Source organism: Tenrec ecaudatus, chromosome 4, assembly GCF_050624435.1.
Source record: "Tenrec ecaudatus isolate mTenEca1 chromosome 4, mTenEca1.hap1, whole genome shotgun sequence".
Classification (NCBI taxonomy): domain Eukaryota; kingdom Metazoa; phylum Chordata; class Mammalia; order Afrosoricida; family Tenrecidae; genus Tenrec; species Tenrec ecaudatus.
Genome location: NC_134533.1, coordinates 15917288 through 15937426, shown reverse-complemented (window position 1 = coordinate 15937426; position 20139 = coordinate 15917288). Strand labels below are relative to the sequence as shown.

General features: G+C 38.8%; 1 pseudogene; it reads right to left on the bottom strand.

Moving 5' to 3' along the window:
* Positions 1-7427: 7427 nt before the first annotated feature.
* On the bottom strand, positions 7428-8387 carry LOC142445645 (olfactory receptor 5B12-like; annotated as a pseudogene).
* Between the last annotated feature and the right edge of the window lie 11752 nt (positions 8388-20139).

The window sequence follows — 20139 nt, the reverse complement described above, 5'->3', positions numbered from 1 at the left end:
CCAAAAGTTGTCTCTAGCCTTGTCTTTGTAGCATTGTAGGGTACAATACAACAGAGTTTCATTCTTCTTAGATTGTCTCTGACTACTGGCCCATATTTCTTTTTTTCTTTTAAACGTTTTATTAGGGGCTCATACAACTCTTATCACAGTCCATACATATACATACATCAATTGTATAAAGCACATCTGTACATTCTTTGCCCTAATCATTTTCTTTTTCTCCTCTTTTCTTTTTTTATATTTTATTAGGGACTCATACAACTCTTATCACAATCCATACATATACATACATCAATTGTATAAAGCACATCCATACATTCCCCGCCCCAATCATTCTCAAAGCATTTGCTCTCCACTTAAGCCCTTTGCATCAGGTCCTCTTTTTTTTTCCCCTCCCTCCCCGCTCTCCCCTCCCTCATGTGCCCTTTGTAATTTATACATCGTTATTTTGTCATATCTTGCTCTATCCGGAGTCTCCCTTCCCCCCCCTTCTCTGCCGTCCCTCTCCCAGGGAGGAGGTCACATGTGGATCCCTGTAATCAGTTCCCCCTTTCCAACCCACTCGCCCTCCACTCTCCCAGCATCGCCCCTTACACCCTTGGTCCTGAAGGTATCATCCACCCTGGATTCCCTGTGTCTCCAGCCCTCATATGTACCAGTGTACAACCTCTGCCCTATCCAGCCCTGCAAGGTAGAATTCGGATCATGGTAGTTGGGGGGAGGAAGCATCCAGGATCAGGGGGAAAGCTGTGTTCTTCGTCGGTACTACCTTGCACCCTGACTGACCCATCTCCTCTCCTAAACCCCTCTATGAGGGGATCTCCAGTGGCCGACACATGGGCCTTGGGTCTCCATTCTGCACTTCCCCCTTCTTTCAATGTGGTATATATATATATATATATATATATATATATATATATATATATATATATATATATATACACACACACACACGCATATTCTTTTTTTTTTTTGCATGATGCCTTATACCTGGTCCCTTTGGCACCTCGTGATCGCACTGGCTGGTGTGCTTCTTCCATGTGGGCTTTTTTGCTTCTGAGCTAGATGGCCGCTTGTTTATCTTCAAGCCTTTAAGACCCCAGTCACTATCTCTTTTGATAGCCGGGCACCATCAGCTTTCTTCACCACATTTACTTGTTCACCCACTTTGGCTTCAGCAGTTGTGTCGGGAGAGTGAGCATCATAGAGTACCAATTTAATAAACGAAAGTATTCATGCATTGAGGGAGTGCTTGAGTAGAGGCCCTAGGTCCTTCTGCCACCTTAATATTAAACCTATAAATGTAGATAATTAGATCTATTCCCCATCCTCATATTTATGTTTGCATGTACACGTCTTTGTCTAGACCTCCATAAATGCCCCTTGACTCCCAGCTCCTTCCTCCCTCTCCCTTGACTTTCCTCCTGCCCCACCACCATGCTCCGTCTCCACCTGGGCTACAGCTATACCTCTTCTCTACGCAACCTTACCCTTGATCGTTCCCCATCAGGTCTGTCACTCCCCCCTCACTACCATTTTGGGTCCCATGTCGTTCCCTTGTCCCTGTGTTTATTAACACCACTTCCTTACCCTCCTCCCCCTCCCACACCCGGATCTGTCTGTCCCCCCGGAACTGTCTGTCCTATTGTTTTTCCTCCAGATAGTTCATCCAGCCTGTCCTATTCAGACAGACCTGTGGAGACACTAACATGCACGAAAACTAGACAGAGGAAAACAAAGCAACAGTATACAACCAGACAATAAAACAACAAAAACAAACCACTGACAAAGAACAAAACAAAACACTTCACAAAAGAAAGGCTTGTAGTTCATTCAAGGATCGTTTGCTGGCCCTTAGGAGCGTTTTCCAGTCCAGTCTGTTGGGGCACCACGCCCTGGCCCCAAAGTCCACTTTCAGCATTCCCTGAGGACCTTGCCACTCCATTCCCTTGCTGTTCCGCTGCACTCCCCCAGTGCTTTGCCTCGGTGTGGTGGGATCAGGTCAGGTGCAATTCCCACACTGTGTCTCCGGTGCTGTCCCCTGTATCGCCCTTAGTCACTGATTGGCATCATTTCTCATAGTGGGGCCAGCCATGTTGTTCTCTCTGTGGACTGGCTGCTCTACTCAGGGACATCTTCCTCACGGCCTCGTGGGCCAGGCTGTGTTCCACTGTCTCCTCCTGCCCCTTCATCTGCCTCCGTGTGCTCTGATCAGATATGTCCATCTCCCGGAGCTGCAGAATCAATGTCATCCTTTGAAACAAATTCTTTTCGGGGGAGGGGCAGGAATCCATTTAATTTTTGGTGCTGGGCCCTACTCCACGCCGGGATATTGCATTCACACCTTGCGGCACTGGGTTGAAGTCTGGTCCCACTTTCCCTGTGGAGATATAAACAATACCCTCCCCTTGGGTGGATTAGTGCCCCATGCCCCCACTTCCCTTTTCTTCCTTATATTCATCCTTTTGTTTTCCTTTTCCCCCCCTCCTCCACTGTTGTCTACCTTGTGCATCCCTGGTTTTGATCTGGTCTCTGCCATACTACACAGTCTTCACCCCAGAAATGTTTGTATACAGTAGCTTTTTCCCCTATGCCACTTTTGCATTAAAAAAATTTTTTTTTAATTTAAATTTTTTTAATACTTACCTCAGCAGGCTCATGTTGTACTTGTCCTTTTGTGCCTGACTTACTTCACTTAGCATGATTTCCTCCAGTTCTTCCCATGCCGCTATGTGCCTCATACGTTCATCACTGCTTTTTAGTGATATGTAGTACTCCATTGTATGTATATACCACAGTTTTTTAATCCAATCGTCAGTTGATGGAAATTTGGGTTGCTTCCAACTCCTTGCAATTGTGAACTGTGCCGCAATGAACATTGGAGCACAGATGTCTGGTCTTGGTTTGTTCCTTGCCTCTTCTGGGTATATGCCCAGTAGGGGAATTGCTGGGTCATATGGTAACTCTATTTCCATCTGTTTTAGGTATCGCCAGATTGATTTCCATAGTGGCTGTACATAATTACAGGCCCACCGGCAGTGGATGAGAGTTCCTGTCTCCCCACAGCCCCTCCAATACTTGTTGCTTTCTGATATTTTGAATTGTGGCCCATATTTCTAAGCCTACCATGTAACTGAAACAAATCTACTGTCTAGGGAAGAAATCAAACATTTCATCCACAGGGCTAAAACCTGAAAGAGAATGGGATTGTAATAAAATTTCAATATTTGCTTTCAAACACTAGCAAATCACTTTTGATATAGCCATATGGTGTCTACATTGTTTTTGATATGGAAAATTATATATATTCATAGGAAATACATAGTCCTTAAATTGACGCATATGTGAGAATAAGGGAATTTGTTAAATGAGGTAAGTGGAATGTTTCTAGTTTTTAATTGAATAAATTAAAATAACCATAGTTCTACTGAACTATAAACTCATGCCTAATATTGTTTCTGTAGTGGAAACTTTTCAGGGTTTCAAAATGCAAATGATCCAGATTTATTTATTATTATTGGTTCTTAATTTTGCTGTAATATTTTTTCCAAAGTTCCATATTGCATTTCCCCCATTTTTGTTTGCCAATATCATCCCAAGAAAAGTATTGTGCACCTACATATAATGTGCATAACAATGAAAATAAGTAAAAATTTATGATGTGGTGCACCTATGCATATACCATACACAACTTTTTATATTCACTGAAGTGAATTTTGGGTTTGGTCACCCTCATTCAGTAGTATGAAAATCCCACTTTTGATCTTATGCGTGTACTATATAAAGTGCCGATCAGGAAATGATGGAAACAATTGGTAGTAAAAGAATCATTGGAAAATCAACCATTGATACTGTGAGTTTGTGTTAATTTCAAATGTTTGTTAAAATTCACAAATTTTAAGTCATCAACAGGAACCTTGAGCCTAGTGAATCATGCCTATAAATCACACAAATCAACTATAGGATAAACAAAGTAAATTCCAGAATTAGCATAAATGACGCATAGCATCTACCGGTAGGAATCTGCATTCCTGTTACATTGTCATAACGATCACAGAAATGTAAATCAAGCAGACGTGATAAATGGTTACTTGTGGTTCAGTAATTGAAAGCACAAAGCTTATCAGCTCATTCTAAATAAAACCATCATGCTATATTACCTCTGGTTAGCTAATGGTTTATTTATGTCTTATTAGTACCAATGTCTATGATCAGTGACCATGAGTCATATGTTTTAGAGCACATAAAAGACCATCATTGCTTATACACACCACACCTGAATATTTATCTTATTAGAAGATAGGCAGGTATCGATTATATTGTGAATATTTACTTTCAGTTTATGAAGGTAAATCTGAGAACAAGTTAGCACTTATCGGGAAGAAAACACACAACCTACACCACTGACTCCAAACCGAAAGGTATTGTGAAGGTAGAACAAATGAGCAACAGGTGACGGCCAGAGCATAGCATGTTGTGGAGGTGTCCAGTCATGAAGAGAGAAGGGGAGAAAGGAGGTGGAGGAAAAGAATCTGGGAATCTGCACATGTCAGGGACCCACAGTAAAATGGTCAGAATCTGAACAATTTCTAAATGTGGATTCTTTATTGAAGGCCACAAAAATCAGGTGTCTCTACTATCACAATTCAGATGTAAGCAAAACACCTAGAAAATGAAAGATGAGCACTTGTTTTCAAGGTGGATTTCACTTGACTATCTAAAGCTTACATGTACAAGGAACAAACTTCCATGAAAAGCAATGAACTTTAGTGATGTGAGAACCACTTTACTAATTGAAACAGATCCATACTCATACCCCTTCCCAAAAAAAGTGACCCAACAGAGCAATATCACTGATATTGAACAACATCACTACTCCAATTATAGAACAATACCTGTAAGTAAAATTTTGCTGAAGATCATCACACTATGGTTGTAGCAGTCCATCGAATGGAGCTTTATAAACAACCTGCCATAGGCCGATGATGCAGCTGGCTTGCTGAGTATGAGCAGGACTTGAAGATTTTGCTGAAAAAACCAGGGATTGAAGCCTTCAACCGAAATTAAAACTCAATGTGAAGAAGACTCAGACCTCACCACTGAACCAATGGGTAGGATTATGATAACTGGAGAAACGATTGAAGTTGCCAAGGATTTTGTTTAGTTTGGATCCACAATCACTGCTTATGGAAGCAGCTGCCAAGAGATCAAGAGGTGAATTACATCAGGTAAATCTGCTGCACAAGACGTCTTTAGAGTGTTGAAAAGCAAGAGCGTTACTTTTAGGCCTGCAGTGTGGTTGAGATCAGCCATGCCTCATATGCATGTGAAAGTTGGACACTGAATGGGGACACCTGAAAGAATCGATGCATTTGAACTGTGGGGGTAGAGAAGGATAGAGACTGAACCATGAACTCCCAAATGACAAACTGATCCATCTTGAGAAGGGTACAACCAGAGTTCTCCTTAGAGGTAAGCATGGTGAGACTTCTTGCATGTTTTGAATGTGTGGTCAGGAGAGACAGTCTGTGGAGTACATCATTCATGGTTAAGTAGAGGGGCCCCGAAAAAGAGCAAGATCCTCAAGGAGATGGATCAACACTATGGCGGCAACAATGAGTTTAACCTTAGGACCAATGGTGAGGGTGGCTTGGGACTGGGCAGTGTTTCATTGTGCGGTGGGTAAGGTCACTGTGGGTCTGAACTGATTCAATGGCAACTAACAACAACATTCGTATACTCTCTAGAGGATGCAGCCTAATTCAACCATTAATCACATTTATCTTTGACAAATCATCGATCATATGAAGAAAAGAGGTGCTATTCATAAAATGTGTTGGAAAATTATTTAAACATGAAAAATATTAGATTAGATTTCTACCCCCATTTAGTTAATAAAAGACAAGTCAAGTTGTATTAAGGGCTTTGAACTTTTAGAGAAAAATTTAGAAAAATATCTTTAAGTCATTTTCTAGGAAAAGTTTTCTTAATTGGAGACAAATAGTTCAAATGAATAACAAAAAGGGATCAATTCAACTATATTCAAACTGATAATTTATCAATCACTCTAAAAATAGGATAGCCAATACAAAGAGGAAATACTTGTAAAGTCTCATCACTGATGGAATTATTTGGAGAATTATATATAGTGCTCAAATTCATAAGCAAAACCTAGAGGTAAAAACAATAGAAACATGGGAAAATAACATGAATTGCTGTTTTCAATAAATAAATGAGAAATAGTGATAAAATATATTCCTCATGGCAATTATAGAGAAATGCAAAATAAAATCATTTGACACTCGCTACACAAGCAACATTTATTGTGGATAATACCAATATCGAGTTATGTCTTAGATACAGAGCAACAAGAAATATTCACACAAGCTTGTGGAAGTGCATGTTTAACAACTAATTTGTAACACAAGGACATATTATCTTAAAAGTTGAATACGTTAGCTACCATCTAACCCAGAAAATGTTCCAAAGTATATCATTAAATTAGGGAAAAAAAACCAACATGGAACCAAAAAGCTGATTCAGAGTATAGTGTGTGTAGAAAATATTAGGAGAAAATAATATTTTAGATAAGTAATCCCTAATCCACCCACATAATTAGGTATTAGGTAACAGTAAAAAGAAACTATACCTAGAGACATTAACATGGATAAAACTACATGGGCACTCATATGAAAAAAGTCAGCTTCCAGAATCATACAAACTTTATTATTCTTTCTTTTTTAAAACCAAAGGCACAAATGAATCCACAACTAAAATATATTTGGTTAAGGTCAACAGACACGAGTAGTAAAATTATCACTGAATCTTAGAAATAGTTTAAATTTCAGGACCATAATTATGGATTCTGAGTAAAGAAATAGAATCACATAGGAAAGAAAATACAGCATCAAAACGAATCTCTCTTTTCTATTTCTCAATGTCTATTATAAAATCTTCTTACATTTTACAATACATAAGTGTGGATCCAAGAATGTATTCTCTCACTCGGATATTTGAAAGCCTGGAATAAGAAGAGACTCATAATACTTACTTTAAAATGAATTTCTCAATCCACCGGTTTGAGATGTCATCGGTTTCCCATAAGCCATGGGGGGATGGGCTTTGACAACATAAGTATGCACCTGCACGTTTATGGGCTTATGTATGTCAGAGTGTACATTATTATGTAAACAAAGTCAGGAAATGCAATAAGGATTATTTTTTTAAATAAATTCTACATTAACAAGTTATTTTTCTTTAGAAAATATTTCTAAGATTTCATGTGTTTGAAGTTTTACTTTGTAGACTTAAGGCCTGAGAAAGTTGTTTCAGTAATGTGGAAACTTGAAAGTTCGAAATGTAAATATTTTCCAAGATTATATATACATATCTCAGCTGCATGAAAAAAAAAGTTGATGGATTCAATATCATTCAATTATGATTCCTTTAAAAGATGTGGCCTTCCCGACAACTTTTAGAAAGGCACTCTTGACCTCTTTGTTCCTCAAACTGTAGATTAGAGGGTTCAGCATGGGGATGACGATGGCATAGAACACAGATGCTATTTTGTCTGTGTCCATGGAGTGACTGGAGCTGGGCTGCAGGTACATGAAGGTGACTGTCCCATAGAAGATGGACACTGCAGTGAGGTGGGATGCACAGATGGAGAAAGCCTTCTGGCGTCCTTCAGATGACTGCATCCTCAGAATAGTAATAAATATAAATAAATACGAAGTCAATATTACCATGACAGAGAAGAATGAATTGAAACCTACCAATAAAAAAAGGACTAGTTCAGTGATGTATCTGTCAGAGCATGAGATAGGCAGAAGAAGAGGAGCATCGCAGAAAAAGTGATCAATCACATTGGACCGACAGAAAGAGAGCCTGAAAATGTTCCCAGTGTGAATGGAAGCATCCAGGAAACCCCAAAACATAGGAGCCTATGACCACACAAGCACACACATTTGCTGTCATGGTGGTGGTGTAATGAAGGGGTTTGCACACTGCTGCATACTGATCATAAGCCATAGCAACCAAAAGGTTGCTTTCAGTAACAGCAAAAGCTCCAAAAAAGAAGAATTGAGCGGCACAAAGATTATAGGAGATGACGTTGTCTCCTGTGAGAAGCCCTGCCATTACCTTGGGAGTGACAGCTGAGGAGTAACCAAAGTCTGCCAGAGAGAGGCTGCTGAGGAAAAAGTACATATGGGAGTGTGGAGACGGGAGTCCAGCAGGATCAGCAGGATCATCCCCAGGTTCCCAACCAGACTGATGAGGTAGATGAGGAAAAACGTTATGAAGAGCAGGATCTGCGTTTCTGGATCATTGGTGAACCCCACAAGAATGAACTCCGTCCCCTCTGTACGGTTCTCAGTTGGGATCATGGAGGAATGATGTGGTTGTTCTGTAATAAGGGGAAACCAGAATCAGAATTGTATTGAGAGAATACACTGAGGTCTCTGAGCGTGTTCAATATCTGTGTCATTTCAACTTTACAGCGATTGTTTCCAGGAATTAAAACATGGTTGTAAAAATAAAATGTGATTTTTATTTATTGGTGCCATAATAGGATTTTCAGTGAAAAAAAGTTCCAAGGTATTCTAATCAAACTGCTCAATGTCAGAGATTACAGATAAGCAAAGGAAAATGATTGATGTAAAATAATGATATTAGTTAGTGACAAAAGTGAATCAGACTCCCGATTAAAGGAATTTCAAACTGAACTAATATTTCAACTCAAAAGTTTTTTTTATTTCACTTGTTTCAAGAACAGCATTCTAGGATAGTGAGCAAGTTGTATAAACAGTTATTTTTCCAGCCAAAATGGTTTCACTATATATCATAGATATGGAGAATATAATATTTATCACATAATGTCACATATTATAATATCATGAAAAAAGAAAACTTCAAAAAGTATTATTTTAAACAGAGTTTTGATCAGGGACTTTTGGATACACATTCCAGACTACAGAACTGATTATATTGATTTGTGATTAAAATAACAGAGGCCACTGTTTTCCAATATCTGTTTTTTAATTAAATTGATGTCAAAAACAATTGTGTACATTTTTATATGATTTGAAGACAGAGATTAAGTTAGTCAGGGGACTGTAGCAATGAAGGATGTAACAAAGGACTTCCAGATAACTATGTAAACAAACGTTCTATAATGTCTTTCATTACATTTGTCTTCCTTTAAGATTTCTTCACCCTTCTATCCTTTCTACACTTCCCTGAAAATATCCAGTTGTATTTCTCTGTACCTACATGTATACCCAGTCCAGTTTCATCAAGTAACAATGCGAATTATTTTCTCACTGACCTTAGCTATGCACTAACTTATATTGACCTCCCTTTTCTCATCTGTAGGATGGTAAAAAAAATAACTCGGGACACATGCTAAACATCATGTCAATAAATACATATAGTCCATGAGAATTCATTGTATCGGTGAAGACAAGGAGGAAAGGGCTTCTTTGTGATAATAACATATGGGGTGGTGTGATAAGACCGATGTAATATTTCCCCTTAATATCCTTTCTTCTCTTTGTATCAGTTACCTTGGATTCAGCTATTACAGACCAAAAAGAGACCCTGATATATTTATATATTAACTATGATGCAAACTTATTTGGGTTATTTATTTAAGTCTGCATAAAAGTATATTTTGAAAGGCTAGAACTTTCCTAAATGAGATTTGTTTTACTTTAAATTCTGAAATCTTAGGTATACCACATATAGATTAGAGAGTTTTCAGAGATTAATTCCCACTGCACAAATTGTTTAGAATACTCAGATATGAATGTCTTCATGTATCTTCATCAATAGCTTTTACTAAGTGGCTTCAATGACCAAAACAGTGCTTCCAAGATTTCATCCACAACTTCTTCTTCCTTAGACAAGGCATTGTCATTACAATCATTAGAACAACATTTATCAAGTTGTTACTCTGTAGAAAGTGGGCTTTATGTTAGTTTTTTCTGTTCCCCTATAAATTATCAACAGTGTCTATGTGTAAGTCAATATTTAGATAATGACTTAATTTATAATAGAAAAAAATGCAACCGACAAGTTGCTGTTGAGTTGGTTGTAACTCATTGTTAACTCTTGTGTCAAAATAAAATGATACTTTGTAGAAGTTTAACAACTTATTTTTGAGACATAAATAACTAAGCCTTCCAGCATACCTCTTGGTGGAATCAAGCCATCAATTTTTGGTTCTCCTTGGAACCCATTAAACTTTTATACATCCCAGGGAGATATATATATATCTATATATATATAAAATATATATATATATATATATATATATATATATATATATATATATATATAAAATCTACCGTACACACTTGAACATAAGCCGACCAGAGATAAACCAAGGAACCTAATTATTACCTGGGAAACCAGAAAAACTGATTGACTCGAGTATAAGCCTAGGGTGGGAAATGCAGGATGTGAATTAACACAGAGACCAGAGAGGAGAGACAGAGCACAGCCACAGACACATCCTTACCAGTTCAGCTGCCAGCGAAAGTGAATCACTATGGGTGCTTCTGCGAATTGGATTCGTCCATGTCATAGGATGGCTCTGATTGGTTAGATGTGAGCAAACAAATATTCAAAGCCCTGCAGTGTTGTCGGGGCTTTGAATGAACAGCCGAGGAACGGCACTCACCCATAAGATGTTACACTTCGCTGGGGTACCACTAACCCGTGTATAAGCCGAACCCCAATTTTTCAGCACATTTTTGTGCTGAAAAACTTGGCTTATACACAAGTATATAAGGTATATATTTTATAATTTATATATTACACATATAAATAACACGGAATTATATATAGTTAATATATGTACATCACTCTTCATGGTCTATGTATATAGGTATAGTAATATGTATGTGCATATATATATCTATCTACCCTATCTATATTCAATTTACATTTTCATTATACTAAATGACCAGTCCACCTAATAATTTACAAAATAGGTGTCCAAGACCAAGTAAGTTGCTCGTGGTAGAATCCTATCTGCAGTTCACATCTTCTCATTACCATATCTGCTCATGTACTCTTTGTGATTATTTTCTATTATGTCTCTATTTAGTCTAGGGTATTTCATCATTGATGTCCAACAATATTCCCAACTCTTTTGTTTCATTACAATTCTAAATATAATGTGGCAGTCATATTAAAATGTTTTCATACTGATGAATTACTTGATTTTTATTAAAAACAGAATTTAGCTAGATAAGAAATATTATTACAATTTTTAAGGAAAAATCTTTCAGATTGTAATAACAAGAATATTTTAATGTCATATAGAATCAATAACCTCTGTGACTTACCAATATCCTATACAGTAAATACACAAGTTCTGGAAGGATCTCCGTCAATTTTCTGATATGGAACCTTTGATTGCATCTTGCAAATGCATGAAAAATCTTCTAAACACTTAAGTCTTGATTCTAAATTAACCAGATAACTGCTCAGTGAGCTTCGCCTTTCTATTTCTCAGGTCTCTTGCTTTCTGATGGTCAGACCAGGGTGCAGCTGCCTTAGCCAGTTCCCTGCTTTAGCTGGCAAGGTTCACTTCCTGCATGACATCCCTGAGGAGAAGCCACATGGACTTACCCCGATGCAGCTCTGGGTGCTGGAGCAGCCATGTGGAGACCCCTGCCAATGCTGAGATGCTTACACATTCACTGACTGGGTTTTTCTCCTGCATTCAATATCATTCCGTCTCTTTTGTGAGATGGAGGAGGACTTTGTGGATTGGTGTTGGACATGTGGGTTAATGGGTTAATGTTGGACTTGTGGGCTTGGGCAGCACCGGGTTGGGGTGTTTGCTTGATGCGCACTTAACCTTTGTATAAAACTCTCTCTTGGTGAAGAAAGCTGATAGTGCCCGGCTATCAAAAGAGATAGTGTCTGGGGTCTTAAAGGCTTGAAGGTGAACAAGCAGCCATCTAGCTCAGAAGCAAAAAAGCCCACATGGAAGAAGCACACCGGCCAGTACGATCACGAGGTGCCAAAGGGACCAGGTATAAGGCATCATGCAAAAAAAAAAAAAGATATATGTGTGTATATGTATATATATGTGTGTATGTATATATGTGTATATGTATATGTGTGTGTGTGTGTGTGTGTGTGTGTGTATATATATATATATACCATATTGAATGAAGGGGGAAGTGCAGAGTGGAGACCCAAGGCCCAAGTGTCGGCCAATGGAGATCCCCTCACAGAGGGGTTCAGGAGAGGAGATGGGTCAATTAGGGTGTGAGGTAGTACCGATGAAGAACACAGCTTTCCCCCAGATCCTGGATGCTTCCTCCCCTCAACTACCATTATCCAAATTCTACCTTGCAGGGCTGGATAGGGCAGAGGTTGTACACTGGTACATATGAGGGCTGGAGGCACAGGGAATCCAGGGTGGATGATACCTTCAGGACCAAGGGTGTGAAGGGCGATGTTGGGAGAGTGGAGGACGAGTGGGTTGGAAAGGGAGAACTGATTACAAGGATCCACATGTGACCTCCTCCCTGGGAGAGGGACGGCAGGGAAGGGGGGGAAGGGAGACTCCGGATAGGGCAAGATCTGACAAAATAACGATGTATAAATTAACCAAGGGCACATGAGGGAGTGGGGAGCAGGGAGGGAGGGAAAAAAAAGAGGACCTGATGCAAAGGGCTTAAGTGGAGAGCAAATGCTTTGAGAATGATTGGGGCAGGGAATGTATGGATGTGCTTTATACAATTGATGTATGTATATGTATGGACTGTGATAAGAGTTGTATGAGCCCCTAATAAATTGTTTTAAAAAATTTACAAAAACAACAACTCTCTCTTATCCATGAGTTTCTGTGTATTGTTTTTCTAAAGTACCTAGACTAACACACCTTGTTCCCCGAGTAAAACTACCTTCTCAAGTGATTCTCAAATCAGAAATTCATTCCAAGGGGGAAAAGTACCCTGCTTGGGGATTCTTCTCTAGCACTTTTCAAAAAGGTTGAATACTCTTCAAGGGAACACTTTAGGAGGGAAAGTCCTTCTCGCCTTGAAACTGGTTTGCAGGAGCTTTTGTCCTGGATCTGTTGTTTTCTCCTCTCACCCAACCTCTTTGAACCTTGACATCATAATCGACACTGTGTATTTAATATAAAGCGGACCCCAACAAAGTTAGGTCCAAAAGACTGGTAGTTGATGAGAAAATAAGAAGTAACAATCTTACTCATATCAAAACCATGATCAATTATGCTTTCCTTACTTACTCTTCCAGATTCTCAGTGATAGCTCAGCTTGAAGGGAAGTCACTGCTAGAAATTTACAGCTAGCAGCAGTCAGATAAATAAATTAATGATCAAATGGGTTCTGGTTTCAGGGAGTTTTCTTTCCTACGGGGCCAATAAGGGGGTAGAACAGTTAACTACTGGGAACCGGGAGATAATGATTCCGTTATGGACCTCTCCAGAGACAAACCTCCCCTGATGCTAACAGGAACTCTTTCTCACACAAATGATTAAAGGGTCTATGGAGACCCAGCTCTGCTTGTTGAGGGAAACCATGGTGCATAGACATCACTAGAATTAATTCTCAGCAATAATGTATATATCAAGCCACAACATTACCTTGGGGATCCATTAGAGGACACAGATGCAGGCTCTGTCACTACACAAACCAACTGAATGCCAGAAATCACCTATTTCCTTAATAAAGCCTAAGTGATTGCTTTTTGAGAAGAAATTTCAATTATTTCAATGATTTATTGATCTCAATGAGTTTTGTGAAAAATGGGTATATACACTCATGGAAAACAAACATGGCATTGCCCCATGGTATTTAATTCTAAAGGCACAGACAATGAACTAGTTAGCAAACTAAGTAGTATACTTCATATATCTATGAAAGTTATATAAACGCATGCATATGTAAATATATAATTATGTGTAGAATAAATACATCACTACATATGGACTTATGAGAAAGGTACAAGAAACTTGCTTCGCTTGGTGGGCCAGACCTTTATAAGGAAAATTAGCCTTTCAGCCACCTAGAGAATATCATAGAGCCAGGGTGGGAAATGTTGCTACAAGAAAAATGAAGAGTGATAAAGGCCCTAAGCTTCAAGAATGCACAAAATTAGAAGAAGTGAGTGCAACTCCAGCAAGGTTCACAAGACTTTTCCGTGGCTGCTGCCATTTTATCGTCCATCAGGAACAAAGTCTGTAACAAACCAAACAAATAACACTCCCAGTATCGATGTTATTGTAGGTGTTATTGGGTTGAATTTGAAATCAGGATAAATAATTCCAAGGATGACTCAAACTTTATCCTGCCTGATGCTATGACCATTGTAATTCATAATTAGCTTCAGAGTTGGGACACTTTTATCCCATTGATGTGATGACAGGTATCATTATAAGAAATGTCATTAATTTTACTTCAATCTCCAAATCTATTTGTATTGTGTAAAATGAAATTATTATAAGGGTATTAAATACTATGGTTCTTCTTGCTAGGTATGCCCCAAGGAGTTTCAATTCTTAGAAACATATACTCAACAGAACGAAGCTGCCTGGCCCTCACAAGGTTTGCTTTGCGTGAGTCCATTGCTGCAGCCACTGCATCAGTCCATCTTGTTGATGGTCTTCCACTTTTTCATTGATGCCTCCCAGCCAGAATCCAGAGCCCTGCAGCCCTTCTGCTTCTCAAGCTGCTCCTCAGAGATCATGCAGTGATTTTCTCGGGCCTCAGGACTCCATGTGCGCATGTCAAGGGCCCTGAGGCTGCCTCTGTAAGCCTGAAGCTTCCGTTATCTTTCATAAAACTCCCTTGGATCACGATCCAGGCTTCTTAGTGAATTCTTTCTCGAGTGAAGCCAAGGGCAGAGGCAGATTTCTCCCATGAGAGAGATCTAACAGCAAGTCTAACTAATGAGGTAAAACAAATAAAAACCCTAATAATAAGGGGAGGAAATATTAAGGAACTCGGGGATAGTTACATGCTTCATCAGTGCTCTACTGCACCCTGAATTTATCATCCATTCTGTGTGACCCTTCCGAGAGAGACTGTCCAATTAACTTCCAGGTGGGTTTTGGGTCTCCACTACATTCCCACCCCTTCATATCGATTTGGTTGCTTGAATTTGAACTTCTGATACATTTCCCAGTTGACATCTCATCATCACACAGGCTTTTGTACTTCTTCCATGTGGGCTTTATTGCTTCCCTACTAGATGGCTGCTTGTTGGACTATAAGCCTTTTTAACACTGCAGACACCATATCTTGTAATAGGCAGGCCCCATTAGCTTTCTTCACCACATTTTCTCATGCACCCAATTTGTCTTCAGCGATCGTGTCAGGAAGTGGAGTATCATAATATGCCACATTATTGGAACAAACCGTTCTTGTATTGAGGTAAGATTTAAGTAGAGGCCCAAAGTCCATCTGCTTCCTTGTTGCAGTTTCATTTATAGACATATATAAACAAATACACCTACATTTAAATAATTATATATTTACGTATATATATACCTATTTATTTTTCTTTCTTCTTTTTTCCTCCAATTATCTTATATGCATATGACACTTGGACATTCAATAAAGAAGATCAAAGAAGAATCGATTCATTTGACTTGTGGTGCTGGAGAAGTACCGTGGACTACTAAGAGGACAAGGATAAGGGATGGTCAGAGGCAAGGATGGCAACACTTCATCTCACATACTTTAGACGTGTCATTAGGAGAGACCTGTCCCTGGAGAAAGACATTAAATTTGGTAAAGTGGAGGAGCAGAGGAAAAGAAGAAAGCCTTCCAGAAGAAGGACTGACAGCGTGGCTGCAACAATGGTCTCAGGCATAAGAACAATTGTGAGGATGACAGAGGGCCAGGCAGTGTTTCATTCTGTTGTATATAAGGTCGCTATGGGTTGGAACTGACTCAATGGCATCTAACAAGAGCAATCACTTACAAAAATATGTGTTCTTAAATGATATCCTACAGATCCTTAATGTGAGATAAAGCTATTACGAAATGTTTGAGAAAACAGCGAGGACCTAGGTCAAGTGTCAAGAACCTGCTGCTTTCCCTTTCGGAAATGATTTCTGGAGTTTCCAGAAAAATTAAATAGACATTGGTATAGTCTAGAATCAAATATAAAAATTCCTTAATATCTTTAATGAGAGAAAAGATGGCTGACTGGGTGCATGGGGACTAGTGGTCTAGAATAGCTGAGAGCAATAATCTATGGTTAGGTAATAGGATATGGATGAGCTTTTCACGTGTGCCTCTTCACTAACCCACCTAGGCACCTTTTCATGCCTCATCGCCATCACCATAATAAAGCATAGTACCATATCAACAGCACTGGAGAATAAAGGGTTATAAATTTTAGTGGTTTAGATGCAGGTCACTACAGAATTCTGTTAGCAGACCAAAATAAATAAACCCAGACTGACTAGCCTGTGAGAATTCCCTACACCTACCTCACCAATCCCAAACCAGGCAATTACAAATGACAAAAACAGACCCTAGAACAGGGATGGTAGACATTTTCACTACCTAGAAAAAAGATAGTGAGCTATTCCTTAAAGGTAAACATCATAACAGTGAATTGTTGAAACCTGAATTTGAACTTGCTTGCAGAGGAAGAGGGACAAGGTGTAGTGCCCTAAATTATAGGACAGAAACCACCCTGATAATCATATTCCTCCAAGACATGCTTATAAAGAAACTCCTTAATCCTTAAACTGGAGGAGCAACTTAGCTTCAGTCAAGTCTTACATTGTGACTCCTAACTCAAGATACATATTATGAACTTTGATTGTAGATAGCTGCTGGAGAGAGATGAATTCAGAAAGAAAATAAGGATATGATCGGAGAAGTACAAATGCTTCACTCCCTCCTCACTTATCAACATTATTAGGTTCCAAAGATCAGATTATGGTTCACACAGTTAAACGCCATTGTTTAATCAAGAAAACATAGGTAAATATCTTTCTGGTATTTTCTGCTTTCAGCCAAGATCCATCTGACATCAGCAAAATGTCCACATATCTTCTGAATCTGGCTTACATTTTTGATAGCTCCTTGGCTATGAACTACTACAATCATTTTTCAATTATATTCAGAAAAGAATTGTTTGTGTGTGATATTAATTATATTGTTTGATAATTTCAGTATTCTTTTTGAATTTTCAGTAGAACAGGCATGAATATAACCAGGTCTTTTATAACCAGGTCTTCCAAATTTCTTGACAAAGTTAAGTGAGCCTTCCAGCCTTGCCTCTGTATGTTGAAACATCTGAAATGATTGTGTCAATTCCCAGAGACTTTGTTTTTCACCAACGTGCCCCAGTGGCATAGTGGGTTACACATCGGGTTGCTAGCCAAAAGGTCATTTACTTAAATTATTTCTTCTATTTGTTTTAGGTTATCTCCATAAAAGAGTGCATGTCAGAGTTTCGCCTGACATTCGTTTTAGTCTTTTCTTTATTTCTTGAAAAATTTTAATGACTTTTAGCTTTTTCACACATGATGCCCTGGATGTCATCTCACAACTCTTCTGGTCTCTGGTCATCTGGGTCAACTTGTGAAATCTATTTCAAGATAGTCTCTATATTCGGATGGAATATCCATCCTTGAGGTCATACTTTGACTCTGGTGCATCTTTTTTAATTTCCTACAGCCTCAACTTGAATTTGTATAGGAGTCCCTGCTCTTGTTCTGACTGATAGCAGTCTCCATTATCTCTTTCCACATATTTGATTTGTAGTCTATCCTGTCATCCCTGTGTAATCCATCCCATGGGGTTCATGTGGATGACCACTCTTTATGTTGTTGAAACAAACAATTTCCAATGACTAAGTCATCGCCCATGCAAAATTCTATCATGCCATCGCCAGCATAATTTCTATCACCAAGGCTAGATTTTCCAACTACTGACCTTTCCTCTTTGTTTCCAAATTTCACATTCCAATTACCAATGCATCTCGGTTGCATGTTTGATCAGTTGGCAGAAGCTGGTATAATTCTTCAATTTCTTTAGCACCAATTTTATTGGTTGTGTATAAATTTGAATATTAGATGTGTTCACTGGTCTTATTAAAGGCATATAGATCATTATTCGATCACAAACAGCAGGTACTTAGAGATATGGTTTTGAAATAGTCTTTGACAATGAATATGACATCAAAATCAAACCAAACCCACTGCTATTGAAGTCAATGCTGATTCACTGTGACCCCCTGGGGGTTTCAGAGACTGTAACTACTTTGGGGAGCATTTGAAAGCCCAGTCTTTCTCCCATGGAACCGCTGGAGGTTTAAAACTGCCAACCATGGTGATCACAGCCCAATGCTTTAACCACTATGCCACAAGGTTCCTCGAATATGACATCTTTCTTCTTCACTTTTTCATTCATGGCAAAGTATTCTAGCATAGTAGACCATATGATTGTCTAATTCAAAATAGCCATTCATTTCATTTCAGCCTACTAATGACTAAGACCCTGATCTTCATGTGTTCCATTTCATTTATTTACAACTATAATATTCCTTGATTCATACACTGTACATCCATGTTTTAAATGATATTGAATATTTAGAGTTGTTTCTTCTAGCTTTAATGAAAGTTTAGGTAAACATTAAGAATTCCAGCATCTTGAACATATGCCCCATCACACAGAGACCCTTAGCAAAGACTGGAAGACTTATTGGTTCAAGGCATTTAAGGAAAACTCAGTCCAATCACTATCTGGCCATTAATCTAAGAAAGCAGGACTGTCAGTGATTGCTCCTGTCAAAAAAAAAAGCCAAGAGAACAATAACAGCTCCAGGACACTGTAATTATCCCAGGGAAAACTCAAATCTTCTTCGGTATTCTCAATGGAAATTCTTTGGGAATCTTGTGAGTGCATTTCAGAAACTAGGCACAAGGAATAAGAATAACTAACAAAAAGGAGAATGTGCTGTTCCCTATCAAGTATAAGCACCTTTAATGTTCATATTCGGTTTCTGGTTTATAATATAGCAGCATTTTCTTTAGTATTTATTATCATCTTTTAGTATTTACTAATCAATAACTGAACTTACAAAATGCAGTAGTACATGAAGGATAACAATGAACTCATATATATACATTGGCTCTAAACAAAGACTTGACATAGCTGCTGAGCAGCTCCTGAGAATAATGCATATCAATTATTCAACAAGAATTATTAATCAACAGTTGTTATTGCCATTGACTTCCAATATTACTTTCACTCAGTGTCTCTATTGGTGCCTCCAATAGAACAGTAGCAAATGAGGTGAATTCAGATCACCTTGGAATTTTATTTGAAACTGAGGTATCCCAGGCTACAAAGCTGAGATTGCCTTCTTTAAGGGTAGGGATGAAGTCGTGTCCTCTATTTTGCTGCCATCTAGGATTCATAAACAAGGGCTCCACTACAAATCAATCTAGGAATTGTCTATATATTGGGGAAGTTAGAAAGGAGAAAGCAAAAAGCGAATGGTGAAAGGAAAAAATAGTTATATTTAGTGAGTAAATATACCAGGGAGTATGCTACCTTTTAAAAAATCATTTTATTGGGGGCTATACAACTCTTATCCCAATCCACACATCAATTGAATCAGGCATGTTTGTACATATGTTGCCCTCATTCTTTTCTAGACATTTACTTTCTATTGATACCTCAGTACCAGCTTTTATTCTTCTCCCCCGTCCCACCTCCACCCTCGTAACTCCCTGATAGATTGTATATTGTTATTATTTTCATCTCTCACACCGACTGCTGTTTTCTGTTGTTCTTCCCCCTGTAGAGGGGTGTATGATTATGTGTCGATCATTGTGATCGGCACCCCCTTTCTCCCTTCCTCTCCCCCACTTTCTCCGACCCTTCCGGCATCACCATTCCCACTCCTGGATTCTGTGTGTCATGAGTTACCATTCCTTTCTATACCTGTGTACATGTTCCGGCCTAGTCTGAAACTGGGAAGCAGCACGGGGTCATGGTAGTGGAGGGTGAGGAAGCCTCAAGGAACCAGAGGAATAGAGTGTGTTTCATCGATGCTTGACTGCACCCAGGTGACTCATCCCCTCCCTGTGGGTCCTCTGTGGGAAGATTGTTCCAC